Below are 16,935 nucleotides of genomic sequence, written 5' to 3' on the forward strand. Positions count from 1 at the left end.
ACAATGACTCCCCCACCCTTGTCTGCTTGTCTTATAACGATATTTTTATTTTCTTGTAATTCTTTCACAGCTTGGTGTTCTTTGAACGTTAGATTGTGTTTGATGTCGGAGAATTTAAAGTCTTTAACCATTTTAGTGAACTCATTGTTCACAACATTAAAGAATGAATCGATAAAACTGCCTTTACTATGGGCAGGATAAAACCTTGATTGAGGTTTAAAATCAGTGTGTTTGCATAAAGTATCAACTTCATCCTCATTGACTGATATCTGATTGATTTCTAAATTAGGCTGATCGATACCCAGTTTTTTCTTAATGAAATGTCTTTTTAACGTCAAGTTTCTAGTGAACTTGTGCAAGTCAGTAAATAATTGAAATCCATTAGGCCCGCTGGATTGCGAAAATTTAAGGCCTTTGTTTAAGACTTGCTCTTGATAAGAAGACAAGGCAATTGAGGATAAATTGAATATGCCATTGGATAGGTTATTACTTTGTGTTATGGAATCTATCGTGATTCTCTTCTTTGCTTGGGATTTACACCCTCCCCTAGTCCCTCTTCGGGTGAATGATGTCTTTTCTGACATCGTATTATCCCTTGGTGTTGTTTCTCCTTTTCGGATTTCCCTCCCTCTGTTGGCCCCAAGTACCGAGACTTGAGGGCCTCCAGAAAAAGGGAACGTGGAGGGGATTGACGGTCAGAGTCTATTCTTGGGGGTGTATTAGCTCGTTTATGATGTTCCTGATGAGTTTCTTTCTGATATGTGTCTCTGTGATGTGTCTCTCTAGGTTCATATCTATTGTTAGAACTATCTCTTCTCTTATTTTGATAATTTTTGTTTTTATAACTATCTTTTCTTTTATTTTGACTTTGATAATAATTATCATATCTCTTCTTAGGATAATTTGTATGAGATTTTTTCTCCTGGTCATTTTGATAATTTTTATTACTTCCACCTGTTGTCCGGTAGCTACCGGTCCTTTGTTTTTGTTGTTGATCATTTGTTTGTTTTTTGGGGGGATTTTGACCATTATTGGAGATACCTTTTTCTCTATCAAATTTTGCCCAATCTTTCTGTCTTCCATTATCATAGTCATGTTTATCATGGTAAAATTTCTTTTGTTTGTTTAACATAATTTCCTCCGTGGTTGACTCTAAGGTCATTTTGAGTTCGCATTCTAATTTGGAGCAATCCTGATGTATTACCAGGGTGATCGGCGCCGCTTGATGACGTCATCCGAAGCGCGCTGCAAGCAGACGCCACACGTGCAGACGCACGCCTGAAGCCAGTGACTGAGAGCCTGCTCCTACCGCAAACAGCCACGGTTTACACGTGGAGAGACAGCTATATTCCATCGGACTGCTGTATTCATGCTGAGGGGCTGCTGCCCTGTATCACGGCATCCTGAACGAAACGGGAGAGGAGAAGGGGAGCCATCCGGTGATCTTTACCCACCATCTGTTGCTGACTGGTAACATGTCCAAAACATGTACTGCTAGTAACTATTGAATTTGATGTACGTGCAATACTCACCTGTTTTACCACAATATAATTTTATATACTATACTATGAGGTTTTTTGCGCTGTTTCTTTTGTCTTTGTATCTATAGCTCTGGTCTGTGGAGCCATTCCTTGAATATAGCAGCATATCCTCACCAATTAAGTAACAGGTTTTTATTATATTAATATCACATTAATCTCACATTATAACACTAACCACGATTATCAGAGCGCAGTTCACCCTTTGTTTCATTCACCATTATCACTAATTTTTTATTCATTTAATACTATTTAACCAATATCAATCAATACCTTCTGTCCATGAATACACATTTGGGGATATAAGCAAGGCAATACACGAGCAATAAATACACACACAACAGCACTTTATTTAATTTATTAAAGTAGATAACAAGCTGCAGTCAACATACCCTTCCAACGGCCTATTTCTATATATGTACTTGGCTCCACAACTAACCACAATGGGGCAATTTATGAATGAATGTGTCAGGCACACACTCTACGTTCGTCCCACCCTCCTCTGGGTAAACGAACTGATTGGCTCTCCTCCCTACCTATCAGAGTAGAGGATAGCAGAGTACACCCACGATCTGAGAGTATATAACCAGGAAAGGGGACGTCTTACCACTATCCCTCCTCCCCCTGAAGAAGCGTGGCAGACACGTGAAATGTGCGTCGGGACGTAAGACGTCACAGTTAGTGACGTCACTCGAGCGGCGACTTTCGGATAGCAGCAGCAGGAACAGGCTTGTATCGATTCTACTAGCGCTTTTGGCAGTCATTCTGCATATCAATGAGGCTATTGTGGCACTGAGTATATGTATACTATTACCTATCGATACATATAAGGGTTATACCGCGCTATCTAATAGTTTATTGTGGCAATTAGAGGATCATATGCGCATATGCGGTAGTCATACTCATAATCATTGACACTCCAACATATGAATACTTACCTGTGTAACAACACGCAGCTGTTTTGCACAGCATAAAAGTACTCAGAGAATCTCAGAGACAATAGCAGATAAACAGAGCTAACTGCATACTGTTATACAAGCAGTGAGAGATATATATAACTCTGTTTTAAGCACCATCTATCACAGAGTGCTTTATCCGTATATTCCTACATCTGAAGTACTTATACATATAGAGATATATGTTTATCTCTATGTGATTGCGCTATGATTTATGTATACCTTAACCCTTGCCTAACCATTTGACCTTGATATACCACTATCAGCTGCAATTTTGAAAGTCAAGGATATGTTCATACATGGTATTATACCAATAGACCTATGAATAAGTACATATCCACCACTCAAATAATAGGGATTTTTAATAATGTATATGTGTTTTTAATATCTATGTAGATTTAATAAAATTTTATTATTTTTTTATTTCCTCTGTGATTCTGGGAACTACTCAGACATACAGTATTTAACTGCAGGACCATTTATGTCCAATAAATATGGCACTATTCACATGACATGAGTTTGCTAACGACAAGGGAATCTTTTGAGATCAATCTTTGGATCACCACCGATACTATTGTAACTAATACCCTTAGAGCACCTGTCATATATATCTATTTGTTTCAGCTATTTAAGGTGTTAGCGGTCTTCTTCACTGATCTTATGCTACTGAGCATGGCAATATATATTTAAAACCAGAGACAGAACATAAAACACCGACAGAGCTCAGTGCACATCCAGTGAAACTTATACACGGTACAGTGCCTAAATATATATGTATAGATATCTATGAAATAAAATGGTCTTTTAGTTTAACATTTTGGCCAAATTGTTGTAAGCCCCTGAGCCACTACACGGCAGACCACATCTCAAGGGTCCCTAACACTAATATAAATTCTTAATAACCTGTGCATTACCAGGAAGAATGATTTATAATAAATCTGTCAAATTTAGTTGCATAGTTCTAAGTCTGATTGAAGCTTTTATTAACCTGTACATTACCAGGAAAAGCACTCTGTATTAGATTTGTCACAATCATACTGCAAGCAAGCAAGTTCCCCTGAGAGTGGGGTAAAGAGTGGGTTAAAAGCTCACTCCATAGCATCTCCCACTCTCAGGGAACTTGCTTGCTTGCAGTATGATTGTGACAAATCTATTTATGTTCTGTCTCTGGTTTTAAATATATATTGCCATGCTCAATAGCACTCCTCTGTGACACTTATATGCTTATAAATATGTTGTGGTTATTTTGGGGGTTCAATATGAGCTTGTAGGTGTCCTGCATGTTTTACAATTCTTGTTCAGCTAGTCTTAGATGATTGGAGGGTGGCTACCTCCTACCTAATTGAAGCTCACCCCGTCCCACATTTAAATGGTTAAAAGCTCACTCCATAGCATCTCCCACTCTCAGGGGAACTTGCCTGCTTGCAGTATGATTGTGACAAATCTAATACAGAGTGCTTTTCCTGGTAATGTACAGGTTAATAAAAGCTTCAATCAGACTTAGAACTATGCAACTAATTTTGACAGATTTATTATAAATCATTCTTCCTGGTAATGCACAGGTTATTAAGAATTTATATTAGTGTTAGGTACCCTTGAGATGTGGACTGCCGTGTAGGGGCTCAGGGGCTTACAACAATTTGGCCATAATGTTAAACTAAAAGACCATTTTATTTCATAGATATCTATACATATATATTGAGGCACTGTACTGTGTATAAGTTTCACTGGATGTGCACTGAGCTCTGTCTGTGTTTTATGTTCTGTCTCTGGTTTTAAATATATATATATATATTGCCATGCTCAGTAGCACTCCTCTGTGACACTTATATGCTTATATATATGTTGTGGTTATTTTGGGGGTTCAATATGAACTTGTAGGTGTCCTGTATATATTAAAAAGAAACATAAAGAAAACATGAATATCTCTATTAAAAGAAAGAAAATACCAAACAGATGGATGGACTTGATGATTAATATATTAATGCATATCAACACACAATGGTATAAATCTGAACTATTGTAGATATGTAAAAAAATATAAAACGTCAACATCCATTTGAAAAAATGAAAAAACGTAAAAACGTATAATGAGCTGTAATATGCCTGGGAATGACACAACTGGGGCCAACAAGTATATTTAGAAAATTAGTCATGAATACTTATCATATATGATTTGTTAGACTATTGGTAGGGAGAAAAACATATGATAGAACCAAAATTATACTTATATTCTAAGTTGTCAATAGAACAATATAAATGTAACACACTTATGGTAAGTGTAAATGAGGGCAATGTACAAAAACAGGGAAACTTCCTATAGAATTTGAATAATTAAATGATTCTAAAGTTGAACAATATAATTAACAAAAAAATGATATATGATGATAACTTTACCTTCTCAGGATTGAACCTGCATAAAATGCAGGACACCCCAAAAAGAAGATATGGGGCAAAAAATTAAAGCAAAAAAAATAAATTAAAAAATTATAATATTATAATGGCAGAAAATTAATAAGTTAATAAATTAATCAATAAACAAATGTATAACCGTATAAACAAATGTATAAATAAATAAATGTAGCAGAGGAAGACATTTATTAATCATTAATTTATCAATGTAGATAGGGTGCCAAGTCCCAATCGGAGTTAAGGCCGTAGGGTATTCTGGTTTTTAATGTGAAGATCCAATAAAGCTCGCGAGTATCTAGAAGTTCAACCCTATTGCCACCTCTGATGGGACTTGGCACTTGCTCTATCCCCATGTAAGTAAATGTGTCAATATTTCCCAATCTGCAGTTGGTAAAATGCTGTGCCACCGGGTGGGTGAGATCTCCCCTTGTAATGAGTCTCATATGTACTTTCAGGGCACGCGTGGTACGGCCCACATACTGTTTACCACATCAGCAATTCAAAACATAAATCGCGAATGTGGTATCACAGTTAATGAAGGACGTAACAGGGAACTCACACCCAGTGACAAAAGATGTAAATGATGAATTGGGAAGCATATATCTACATGAGATGCATTTAAGACATTTGAAACTTCCCTTGGGTAACCGTCTAGTATTGTTATTTTGTTTACTAGAGAAAAGACTAAGGGAGACTGAATTGGCAATGGTTCTGGCCTTCTTGAAAACAAACTGGGGACCTTCTGCATAAACATGTTTCAAAAGAGAATCCCCCGAAAGGATGTCCCAGTGTTTTTTAATATTATGTTTTATTTGACCTATTTGAGTGTTGTATTGAGTAATGAATAATGGCTGATTAATAGCCCTCGTGTCATGTTTGGGAGACTTATTCCTTTGTTTTAGTAATAATTCTTCCCTGGTAATTTTATTCACTTCCTCTAGCGATTTTTCCAGATCTGTGGGTGACTAGTCCCTATCTTGGAACCTTAAAAGAAGTTCATGTGATTGTTTGATAAAGTCTTCATTGTTGGAGCAAATGCTTTTTAATCTTATTAACTGTCCCTTTGGAATATTTCTCAAGAGGGACTTAGGATGGCAGCTGTCAGCTCTGAGAAAGGTGTTCCGTGAGTTAGGTTTTCTATAAACATCTGAACTAATAAACATATTAATATCAAGAAATAATAACACGTCCAGATAATGTATGTGATGAAAATTATATGCAAGCTTTATTGGATCTTCACATTAAAAACCAGAATACTCTACGGCCTTAACTCCGATTGGGACACGAAAAGTGACACTGTGTGAAATGCTATAACACTGATATGAGTAAACTGAAGGAAGGTTAATGTCTGAGTGCCTCCTGCCTACACATGTTAAAGCTGCAGTCCCTTATTTGGATGAAAATGAAGCAGGCAGAAGCCTGAGTTAAGCAACGTAATACTTTGCATGATCGTGTTTGTTGTATAATTAACCCTAGAAGACTATGTCGGGAAGAACCCAGACAGACGTCAGCGCTACAAAAGAGGGGCGTTTGTCACTATATATACATATATATATATATACAGTGTTCGACAAACCTATACATTTGCACGCCCCGGACGAGTGGATTTAACATCATAATTTTTTTGTTCGGCGAGTAGATTTTTTGGTGATTTGTCGACCACTATATATATATATATATATATATATATATATATATATATATATATATATATATATATATATATATATATATATATATATATATACACACACATACACTGTTGAGTGCTGAGAGAACTGAGTGCTGATTCCCTGGAGCAGAATTAAGAAGAACCTCCGCTCGAAAATACCGCCGAGAGTCCCGCCTACCTGTGACGGAGTATCCGGTATCTGGCATCCGGTGACGTCACGTCCGATTTCGAGGAGTACGGCGTTTGGAGGAACGTTGCGGTTAATTCAACTTCTCAGCCCAGGAAGGACAGATTACATTCGCCTATTCGGCGCTCATTGCTTGTGTTCTAGAGCCGTCTTGTGAGTAGCTTTTTAGTTTTACTCTACCGGATTGGCTCGATTAGTGTTGCATCGTCCCACATTTTATTATTTTATAGTTGTATTAAACAATTTTTATTTTCAGCTTTGCGTTTGTGAGTCTTGTCTGTGTAGGTCTGTGAGTATAAGTCTGTGATTTTTTGTTAGCTGTGTTGCACTAAATTCTGTTTTTTTCATTCCATGTTCCATATCAAACGGAGGATATCACATCTGGTCATCCCTTGATTATAAGATTGCATCATTGGGACTTTTTCATCTGGATATCCAGGACTAATACCTAATTGGACACATTAGGCGCCGGTATCGCTTTCTTTTTTATTACACTTTTATTAGACATATTGCACGATTTTGTGTTTTTATATTTTTATTCACATATCTGCGCTACCCACCGATAGGACAACACACACACGCATGTATGCATAGATACTACTCTCCCTGAAGATGTTGACATGTTTTAGGAATACATTTCAGGATTTACTGGTAATTGCAAAAGAGAACAAGTGAAGGGCGCACCTGGCCGGGAGAAAAGTAATTAGTGATGCTTAAGTGAATATATTAGATATATAGCTAAATCAAATAATAGTAATCAAAAATGTCAAATACATAATATTTAGGGGCTCATTCACTAAACTTTGATAGGTGGCTTATAGCACTATAAATGCCCTTACAGTGTGATATTGCATGTGTTGCTCTTCATTAAGCTCCAATAACAGGGCAATATCGCACTGAAACGGCTTTTTATAGTACTATAACACGCTGACAAAAAAAAGCTGTACAATTAGCCAAAAATTTGCCTCAAAATTGCATTTTTTGCCAGAAACTGGTATTCACTAAGCAGTGATAAGCATATCATACTTTAAAAAATTGCAATATTTTGGCACCAGCAAAAGATATTGCAAGATGGATAAAAGTCGTTTCTTTTAGTTTCACTATATACCAGAGACCCAAGGGGACCCCCGGAGATCCGGGAAAGCCAACATCTCCGAGGGTCCCCGCGCATCCCTACGGTCCCTGCATTTCTGGGGGGCCCCGCAGGTCCTCGGGAGTTCCCGTAGGCCTCCAGGGGTCGCCGATGGCCTCCGCTATAAATCCTCTGCAATATACACATAACATTGCTGCTAGTTGCTTCACCTTTGCAGTCACTGCATAGTTGTTGATACAGGGAGATGGTGAAGCTTGCAGTTGCCCCAGGGTGGGTGTTTAGGCCTTGCAGGAGGGTGGCAGTAGAAGTTAACCTCTTCATTACCTTAGCGGTTACAACCGCTAAAGTAATGAAGGGGTTAACCCCTCACTCTACCCTACCGCAAGGCCAAAACATCCACCCTGTGGTAACTACAAGTTTCACCCACCCCCTGTACCAACAACAGAAATGGGTAAAAGTGCGTAGCCATGGCTGGTTCTGGCTACTCATCTGCCCTCCCCATTACGTAAGTCCTGGTAGATGCAGGCAGTATTACGGCCCATCTTGAGTTTACCCCTCCCCTCTGCAGCTTCCTTGAGTGGCAGGAGTGGAGATGGGACTTGGTCTGTGTGTTGCTCAATCATGGGTTCAGACCTTGTGCCCTCCCCTTCTGCTCTAAGGAAGAGGCACACCTAAATTATAGTCAGTCTTTGTGAGGAGTTGGTTAGTCTAGATCTCCCCGGTGTCTTGAGTGGGTGTGCAGCTCTGACTCTGAATACTGAGAGTTGTAAGCTGTGTCTCACCCTGTGGGGTGAGACTGTGTGATCAGTCCCACTAGGGGACTGTGAGAAGGCCCAAAGCCATAACTGATCAGAGATCATCCAGAGGCATGGGATCAGAAGATTATTTGCTGTATGACCTGGTGTATGCAGTGGATGTCAAATAAAGAGACCCTGTTCAATATACTCCTGGCCTGAGTTTGCAGTCAACAGAGGGGGAGTATGCACTGGTTCTGTCGTGGGGACTGCCTCCAGCACTCATGGAGCCTGCGGCGCATGGAGGAGCTAGCACTGCAGATAAAGAACTAAGCATCCTACCACAAAAACCTGTCCTGTTGTCCCCACATCATCGCGCACCCTCAGCTCTCCTGCAAACCAACAACAGGTACTATGCACCACACACCGGTAGCAAGGGCAGATCTCTCAGAGGGAGGGAAGCAGCTCTACAATTGGAGGCGCTGCTGGGATGCAGTAACCAGGCAGGCTTTCAGCACAGCAGCAGGATGGAAAGAAAGGGAGGAGGACCGCTCTCTGAGGCTACGCCAGGTAGGTGGTTGCATTATACCCTTATTAAAAAGACTATGTTGGGGCATTCCCTGAGGCTTCGCCAGGGAGCGTGGTTACCCAACATAAGTACAGCAGAATATGTTGGGGCATAACCTGAGGCTTCTCCAGGGAACGTGGTTACCCATCCACTAAAAACTAGTATCTTGGGGCGCCACACACCGGTAGCAGGGGCAGATCTCCCAGATGGGGGGGGGGGGGAAGCAGCGCTACAAGTTCTATTAACCAAAGATGGCTAATTGCACTTTTCTCCATTCCAATTTTTCCAATACATAAATACAACCACCCCCCTCAAACCACAATACATACAGTACCGTAATGGGCAAAATTACTATTATCTAGATATGGATATGGATAATACTGCATTTGCCCATTAAAAATAAAACCAGCCAGCAGTTCTTGGTTTCATTTTATTGTTTTCTATTTATGGTTCTTGGTTTTATTTAATTGTTTTGTATTTTTGTTGATTGTTTTTACTTTTTAGGTTGCCCAATTGACTGCCACAAGGCCCATATTATATGGACATGGTCTACCACTGTGCCAATCAATTGGTTTATTGGCATTTCTTAAAAAAATGAATGTAATGTGTTTTTATTTAGTGGCTGTTTTCTTTTAGCTTGCCCATTTATTGCCATGGTGGCAACCATGGCCATATTATGGTCTTGAAATGCGTAGGGTTAAACACGGAGCACTCTTAGGGATCCCACAACTTATAATACTGACGTCATTTGAAGGAGATGCCAGTGTGTGTGACCAGTGAGGCAGAGCTAAGCCGAGCAGCTGATTCACACTACTGACAGACCAGCTGGGGATTCAGCATACAAAAGAACCTCCATGTACTAGGCGCGTGTCCTAGCTACGTCTAGTAAGTAGAATTCCAATTTTACACACAAACAGAAGAAGAACATCTAGCCAACAAGTTTTGATTTGGGTTTTATTGATTTTATAAATTGTATGGTCACATGTACCTGTTCATACAGATTTTTATATGGAGATTCAATTAAATATTTTTGTGATACACATTTGGTCCTTTTTATGAGGGCATTTTTCCTCTGCAATCACCAATGATAATTATTGATGAATAAGGGTAATGCACTATTGTGGCACCTTCTCCATTTTCTTGTCTCCAATTTCCTATATGTATGATGGCCCCGCAGTAAACACAGTGAAGTTTGTAACTGCAGAGTTGATCTGCACAGGATATCCCACAGGACGGTTTGATTTCACGGAGTATTCGACATATATATTAACTGTCCAAGCGCCGTAAAAGTTTTTTGTTCCCAAAACTTTCTATATCTGTTTTCCCAAGAAAACCATATAAAAACAGAAATAGGGGAGCACATAGGGGAGCGCAGAGTTAGTTTCTAAAACGCAAACCAGATATCACAAATTGTGCAGTTCGCAAGAGAAATTATAGTAAAACGGGAACAATAATGGTGATAGTATGGTAACACGGTGAGTATAGCAATAATACTTGCACGGCCATGTGTGAATACACAAGTGATGTTTGGTATCTTTAAAGTTTTCCCCTCCCAGTCTTTGTTCATCTAGTTGTTTGTTGCCAGCTCAAGCACACATGTCACCTCTGTTAGTACCCTGGTACACACTCGATCCCTCCAACCACCAGGAATATCGGAGACAGTATTTTAAAAATAGAAATTTATTCAGACAAAAAATAACAATGAACTCACATAGTTAGCTTCATTTGACGGTGACAGCACTCTCCGGGTTCTCTGCTGAACTGCTGTGCTCCTGCTACTGCGTCCGGTAATGTTGCGGGAACACAAATCCTCCAAGAAGGTACGGTGGCCGCCGATACTCAAAAACATAGACAGAACGGAGCTACGCATTTTGCAGGACCTCCTGCTTTGTCAGGCTCAAGCGTTCTGTATCCTGGGTCCGGCGAGGTTTAAATACTCCTCCGCTAATTGAATAATACTCAACATGCTGAAAAAAGTCGATTCAGATGTCAATAATCTCCTCATGATTATATCGGAAACGTGCATGGAAAAGACACAGATGCCGTCATACACCTGATGCCATATATTTGCTTCGGTTGTGTTACAGATAACTTAATCACTGCTACAATGACTATTACACGTTTCCCTGAGGATAAACTGTATACCTGTATAAACATGAAATAACTCCACAGCTTTTAAACAAATATCCTTCTGGCACACAGACTATATAGCTGTATGACTGTCTACTAGACTCATGGGGTGTGTATGTTATTACCTTTCATAGCTCTTAGTAATTTAGTGATCACCCCTTCACCCTAAAGACTGCCACACAGACTCCATTGCTGCCACAGATGGATGGGCAGTGTGAGCTGACCGCCACTCCATCTCACGTTAAAAATACAGCTGAGGCATTCAGGTTCTACCTCACGCTGCCTTTGCACCGCATGTAACTATTTAAAAACACATAGCATGATATAAAATGCATACTGCTGGTCAAATCATTAAAATCCTTGTAGCAAACAGACTTAATCAAAGTGTAACTGACTCTTTAACTCATAGATTGTATATGTTACAGCCTTATTGAACCTAGCAGTTGTGTAACTGCCCCTTCAACTTAATGGCTGTCGCATAAACTCCACTCCTGTCATAGAAGAATCGACTGTAGTGGCTAACTACCACTCCACAGATAAAACATTTATAAATATATGGCTAAACCGTATAGGTTCTAAATCATGCTGCCTAAGCATCATGGTTACACTTTAAAAACGCATGGCATCTCGTAAGATAACCTAACAACTGTACCGCACAGAGACCAGTACTATTAAATTTACAACTATGAAACAACCTCAAAGACATGCAAATCTAAGAATGCTTTCCTGTCATCCCTAATGTAGTTTAGTAAATACAACTAGGCTGATAACATCTATGGTCTTGTAAAATATGCTCCATAATATGGATATAAAAACAGTAGGAATAGATTCCTAACTATTGTGACTCCCAATACAGAGCCTATCTCGTAATGAATGACAAATACACTCTATAGAGATTGTGTCTCTGACATCAATAATATACATACGATTTAAAATAAAAGTACAGGCATTATCAGTCACTAATGGATATAGTGACAACACATGTTGTCAATAGTAATAAAAATCCAAATACAATTACTGAAAAAAATATACTACATAGAATTTCTAAACTAAGAGATGCTCCTCAACCATAACGATATAATGAACCCTGGAATCATAAAAATATACATAAAAAAACATACAATAAAAATATCAACAGGTTTAAGCTAGAATCGAGATAGCAGAGCAGTGTCTTTGATCTTGAATAGCAACAATCTAAAAAAAGATCAAATAATGATAAGTCCCAAAAGTGATTCAATCCTAAAAATACTATACTGGATGACTTAAGATACAGAACTCACAGGACCACTCACTCTCATAAAAATGCCCCAGGGTCAATATCTATATTAAGACCATTCGGAACAAGAGATTTTAGCTTGTAGATCCAGAATGTTTCTCTTTGGCACAACCTCAAAAGTCTGTCACCTCCTCTCCAATTGGAAGCCACAACTTCAATACCTCTTAATATCAAACCTTCTGGGTTCCCTGCATGTTTAAGACCAAAATGTCTTAATACACTATGCGTCTGTAAACTCTTCCTGATGTTGCCCATGTGCTCCAGTATGCGGACCCTCAAAGGTCTTGAGGAATGTCCCACATACTAGAGTCCACATGGGCATTTAAACAGGTAAACCACAAATGAAGTTCTGCAATTTATAAACTGCTCTATCTTAAAGCTCTCCCCTGCGGTTTTTGAGAAAAAAATATTTTTTTCCTTAGTGGCATATGTACAGGCCTTGCATTTGAAGCAATTAAAAAATCCGATTGGTTTGGGCAGCCACTGCTGAGTTGTCTTTGTTTCTTTTATCCTAAAAACACTGGGGGCAAGTTTTGTTTTCAAGCTTGCTGATTTTTTAAAAATAACTTTAGGATAATCCGGCAGATGACCTCTCAAAAGTGGATCTTTGTGCACAGGCTGACAATGTTTTCCAATGACGCTCTTAATCTTATTGGCGTCCCTATTACACTGGGTGTATGCCCAGCAATACAACATGTGAAATGTTCGAATAACGGCCGCTTCATCTGTATATAAAATATACAAGATCTGTAGTGAGCGATGCAGGGTCTCAACACTATCACGGCCACCGACACTGGTCTCCCCTGTGACTTGTCTTTGCTATGTCACTTTCGGTTTACCATCTTTCGGCTACAGGGGCATCAGATGGACCTTGTCTCCTACAGCAGCTTCTCTTTCAACTTGTTCCAGCCTCGTCAGGAGTTGTGATTTGCAGTTGTTCAGAGACTTCTCTTATATACCATTTCCATACTTCCCATTGGTTAGGCAGATAGGGTTGCCAGGTGGTTTCTCAAAAAATACTGGACACAACGGTGAAAGGTATGACAGGCTCAATACTTACACACTCACACACACACCTTCGCTCCGTGCTGTTTCCTCCTCTCCATGGCCCCACCATCAGGCTCCTGACACCTCCTCCTGATTGGCTGCATTGCTCAGCCGAAGCCAATCAGGATGGAGGAAACTGAACAGCCCTCTTGCAACAGCCCTGCTCTCTCTGAGTACGCCGATAACAGCAGGTGTTTTAAATAGAGTGAGCCGGCGGCTAGTGTGCTTCCTTCGAAGCGGATTTCCCAATCCTGGGGACACAGAGGTGCGTAGACAGACGCCAGTGCCATACGAGAGGACGTCCACTGTGACCCCCAGGCATCCGTTAACAGAAGTGGAAACATATCGACCCCACCTGGATTTCTGGATATTATACTTAAATGCTCACATTTAATTTTTTTTGTGTACGTGCATATCTCACCACCTTTTTTACTAATATACATTTAATTGAAATACTACGCTATAAGATGTCCTGTGCTTTCTTTCTTCTTTTCTTTGCTTTACCTAGCAGCAGCCAATCAGGATGGAGGAAGCTGAACAGACCCTTAGCAATAGCCCTGCCCTCTTCCTGCTCTGGGAAATCCTGCTGCCCCCCAAGCCGGTCAGGTCACTATGTACAGAGAGTTAATACCGGACACATACATGTCCAGTATTACCTCTAATTTTTTACTGGACAGAGTGTCCAAATACAGGACAGTCCGGTTCAATATTGGACACCTGTCAACCCTAATTTAGCAGATATTTAATTAAATATACTATCTGACATAAATACATGTGGTTTTTCAATATTGATAGAAAGTATAAGGTTTGTATTTCTATCAATATCACGTGTATTTATGTTTTGATTATGCTTGATTTTCAATTTATAAATTGTAAGTGAAACCCCCTGTGTATGGCAAGCAACACATGCACACTGCCCTCTAGCAGGTTCCTCTCCAATGGACATGTGGCTATGACGAGCCTGTAGAGAGGCTGGCGATGAAGGTGGATGGACTAAGAGGGAGAAGTGCTTATAACAGTGGGCAGCCAAGATCGAAGATGAGATCTGCACGGACCTGAGCTCAGCAGGTTTGTCCGTGGTCTGCAGAGAGAGTGCACTTTGTGACAGGAGCTGAGAGCTTCAGTTCCAGAGTAGAAAGGAGATCATGTGCCGGTGGAGGGAATCCTGAGCGGCTGTAAAGACACAGTGATACCGAAGCACCTTTTTGAAGACCAGGCCTGCAACAGGTTCAGTATAACACGAGCTCCCACTGATGAGGATGAGGATCACATGGTGCCTGAGTTTAATACGTTTACAGTAAAGTAAGTGAAACCCATACTGTGTTTGGCTTATTCTTGCCGTCTGACCGTAGGCCATGTGTGGCCCAGAAACTAACAAGGGACTCAGCGATAGTTGTGTCTGAGAGCTAAAAGAAGAGGGGTTACTGTACGTAAGAGTTGATCTACATATTTTAGCAACAATATTGCCCTGTGAGAAACAATATTGCACCATCGTGTTTCTTTCATCTTTTTTCCCGGTTCCACATCCTGCGCGCCTCATATTTCTGAAGATCTTTACGGGTAATTGGCTGCTTTTTATATGACAGGTTTAGCTTCAAGCAGGATTGTGCTTTTAACAAGAATCCAATATAAAGACAGATTAATTCCCCTTCTTTCCCATATGTATCCGTGCAAATTGTCTTTAGAACGTCCATTCACTTGCTCATATCTATTCACAGCCATTCATGCTACCAGTGAGAATAGAGATACAAGTGCATGGGAATTAAAGACAGATTTATGTAAAGCTTCAGATTAACACAGCAATCCCAAATCTCCAAACTTTGTCAGAGTGGAATACCAGACATGTACTCACGGGTGTATACCGTACATGCAGTACACTTGCATACCTGCATACAGTCATATACAGTACCTGCATACAGGTACTCTCAGATACATGTTATGCATGCACTCATACATACACTCATATACCTACATGCATTCATACATACACTCATATCTGAATGCATTTATACATACACTCATATACTGCATACACTCATACATACACTTATATACCTGCATGCATTCATATATACATATGTAGCGCTGCTTTCCCTGCTCTCTGAGAGATCTGCCCTTGCTACAGGTGTGTGTTGGTGCAAGTACCTGTTGGTGTCCAGGAGATGCTCAGGTTCCGCGATGTTGTGGGGAAACAGGACAGGCTTTAGTTGTGGCTTCATGGTTCTTTCCCTTTGTGCTGCGCCTTCATCTACCACATTTTCAAGGAGTGCTGGATGCAGGCTCCATGATAGAACACTTTTATCCTCTCCCTGAGTAACTGCATCCTCAGGCCAGAGTATATTGAACAGGAGTCTTTACTGGCCTCCACTGTAGGCAGTACATACAGCGAATACTCTTTGGATCCCATGCTTCTGGATGGTCTCTGGGTCAGATATGGCTTTGGGCCTTCTCACAGTCGCCAAGGGAACTGATCATGCAGTCTCACCCCGCAGGGTGAGACATAGTTTGTAATCACCAGTACTCAGAGTCAGAGCTGCATACCCACTCAAGACTGACTAACTTTGGGATGCCTCTTCCTTAGAGCAGAAGGGGAGGGCACAAGGTCTGCACCCACGATTGGGCAACACACAGACCAAGTCCCACCTCCACTCCTGCCACTCTTGGAAGCTGCAGAGGGGAGGGGTAAACCCAAGAAGGGCTTAACACTGCCTGCATCTACCAAGACTTACTGTCCCGGCAAGCTTTATTCAAAAGCTTGCCGGGTTAAATGCGGGCCAACCACGGGGCTTTTCTCCGATTTCAATCGGAGTTTCCCGTGCGGCGGCCGCTTCAATAGATAAGCGCTAATGGCGCTTATTATTGAAAGCGCCCGAGGCGCGGGAAAACCGGCCGAAGATAGCCTCGCGCCGTTGGCGGCTATTTTTAACCCGCTGACGGCGCCGCTTTTTAATAAAGCTGGCCGCCACTGTACGTGTTAGGGAGGGCAGAGGAATAGCCAGAACCAGCCATGGCTACACATACATATACTCATATACCTGTATGCACTCATAAATACAGTTGCATGCATTCATACATTTAAATAACTGCATGCATTCACACATTCATATATAGAACAAAGAAAAATTGACACCGGGCGCTTCAAATAATAAAATAATAAAAAGTGATAGAAAATATATAATATAATAACTGTGAACCTCAAAAAAAAAAAAAATATATATATAGTGAATTAAATAACCTTCACCAAAGACCGTGATACATACATGTAAAATGTGAAATACAAATAATTAGCAGCTCTACACCCTTTAAAGGACTGTCCAGGTCC

This window comes from Ascaphus truei, chromosome 7, assembly GCF_040206685.1.
Source record: "Ascaphus truei isolate aAscTru1 chromosome 7, aAscTru1.hap1, whole genome shotgun sequence".
Taxonomy (NCBI): domain Eukaryota; kingdom Metazoa; phylum Chordata; class Amphibia; order Anura; family Ascaphidae; genus Ascaphus; species Ascaphus truei.